General features: G+C 46.5%; 1 non-coding gene across 1 annotated transcript; it reads left to right on the forward strand.

Moving 5' to 3' along the window:
• The first annotated feature begins 931 nt into the window (after positions 1 to 931).
• On the forward strand, positions 932 to 1,004 carry TRNAK-CUU (transfer RNA lysine (anticodon CUU)). Its single transcript has one exon. It is a non-coding gene; the product is annotated as a tRNA-Lys (tRNA).
• The last annotated feature ends 1,329 nt before the right edge of the window (positions 1,005 to 2,333 follow it).

Genomic DNA, 2,333 nt, shown 5'->3' on the forward strand with positions numbered 1-2,333 from the left:
AGGGATCATTGTGATTATCTCGTCTGACCTCAAATAGAACACAGGCCAGGGAACTTCCCCAAAATAATTCCTAGAGCAGATCTCTTAGGAAAACATCCCATCTTGATTTAATAATTGTCAGTGATGGAGAATCCACCATGACCCTTTATAAATTGTTCCAATGGTTAATTATTCTCATAATTAATTTACACCTTATTTCCAGTCTGGATTTGTCTTGCTTCAACTTCCAGCCATTGGGTCGTGTTATATCTTTCTCTGCTAGATTGAAGAGCCCATATCAAATATTTATTCCCCACATAGATACTTGTAGATTATAATCAAGTCACCCCTTTGCCTTTTCTTTGTTTGGCTAAATAGATTGAGCTCCTGGAGTCTATAAGGAAGGTTTTCTAATCCCTGAATCAGTCTCATGGCTCTTGTCTTCAATTTATCAACATCCTTCTTGAATTGTGGACACCAGAACTGGACACAATATTCCAGCAGTGGTCACACCAGTACCAAATACAGAGATAAAATAACCTCTCTACTCTTGCTTGAGATTCCCAATGGTCATAATAGCTATGGAGAGAAGATGAAACTCTCCCCTATGCAGAGAGCCAGCACAAAGTCTAGCCATGATTTAAGTCCCATTTAAGCCCCTCAGGGTCTTTACATCTTAAATAGAATTTAAATGGTGCATATGCCTTGTGCCAGCTCATCCCCATACTGCGTGGGGATGAGTTTCACCCATAATGAGAAAGGCAAAGGCAAAGGCAAAGACAAAGAGCAATCTGGGGGAGGGATAGCTCAGTGGTTTGAGCGTTGGGTTACTAAACCCAGGGTTGTGAGTTCAATGCTTGAGGGGGCCACTTAGGGATCTTGGGCAAAAATCAATACTTGGTCCTGCTAATGAAGGCAGGGGGCTGGACTCAATGACCTTTATTTTTTTTAAGCCTGGCTAGCTCAGTTGGTAGAGCATCAGGCTCTTAATCTGAGGGTCCAGGGTTCATGCCCCTGTCCAGGCACTCAACTCAGGGCAGGTGGGATAGTTCAGTGGTTTGAGCATTGGCCTGCTAAACCCTGGGTTGTGAGTTCAATCATTGAGGGGACCATTTAAGAAGCTGGGGTAAAAGTCTGTCTGGGGATTGGACCTGCTTTAAGCAGGGGGGTGGACTAGATGACCTTCTGAGGTCCCTTCCAACCCTACAGTTCTATGAATACTGGTATTAAGGGCAGCCAAATTAGTTTAACTGATTCTCAAAACAGCCTCCAAGGTGCAAATGCACAAAAAGGAGTATTCTTTCAATGGCTCATGCATCATGTTATTTTTCTGTTTCATATATTGGAGAAGGGAGACTGTGTGGAATGTAAATTCATTTGGCAGAAGCACTGTAATTTCAAACAATTGCTGCAGAGCCCAAACTTGATTATCGTACTAAAATAGCCTAGGTAGAGTTTTTTTTTGGTTTTTTGTTTTGCACTGGCCTGGTTTCTGTAAACTGCAATAATGTATTGATGTATTTCTCTTTGCAAGGTGCCTAGAATACACGTACAAAGTGCATGGGGTCTGATTCTTCTTTCGCTTACACTAGTTTTAAACCGCAGTAATGTCACCAACTTCACTGGGATTACTCCTGATCTACATCAGGGTCAGTGAAAGGGAAGTCAGATTATCAAAGTTTACATCTTCCATAGTACGAGCACTTTTATTAAAATTGCATTTGTGCAAGACTACGGGCTGGGTCCTCGGCAAGTGCAAATCAATACGGCTCCGTTGAAGTCAGTGGGCTCATACTGATATACACCAGCTGACGATCTGGCGTGTGTGTGTATGTGTGTGTGTGTAATATATACACACAATTATATATACATTGTGATGGGGCTTAACCCCCCATCCCCTGCAAGGGAAGGGAAAGACCCCCATTAGTCATGCTTCACACCTGGCAGGTCATTAACTAATTGCCTCCTGGCCAAAGGAGGCAGAGCTGGGCCTTATAAGTTGACCCAGGGAGCTCGGTTTTGGAGCGACTGCAGAGGAGACAGGTCTCTGGTGGAGAGAAGCCCTGGGATCAGGGCCGGTGCAACCCATTAGGCGACCTAGGCAGTTGCCTAGGGCTCTAGCATTTGGGGGGCGGCATTTCGGGTCCTTCGGCGGTGACCGTGGCGGCCGGATCTTTGGCCACCCAGTCGTCGTCGGCATTTAGGTGGAGGGAGCTGGGGCAGGAGGGTGCGGGGAGGGCCGCCTGCAGCAAGTGAGGTGGGGGGCAGCACGCAGGGGAACTCCCCGCCCCAGCTCACCTCTGCTCCGCCTCCTCCCCGAGCACGCCACCCCGCTCTGCTTCTTTCCCTCCCAG

The sequence above is a fragment of the Chrysemys picta genome, chromosome 4 (assembly GCF_011386835.1).
Source record: "Chrysemys picta bellii isolate R12L10 chromosome 4, ASM1138683v2, whole genome shotgun sequence".
Taxonomy (NCBI): domain Eukaryota; kingdom Metazoa; phylum Chordata; order Testudines; family Emydidae; genus Chrysemys; species Chrysemys picta.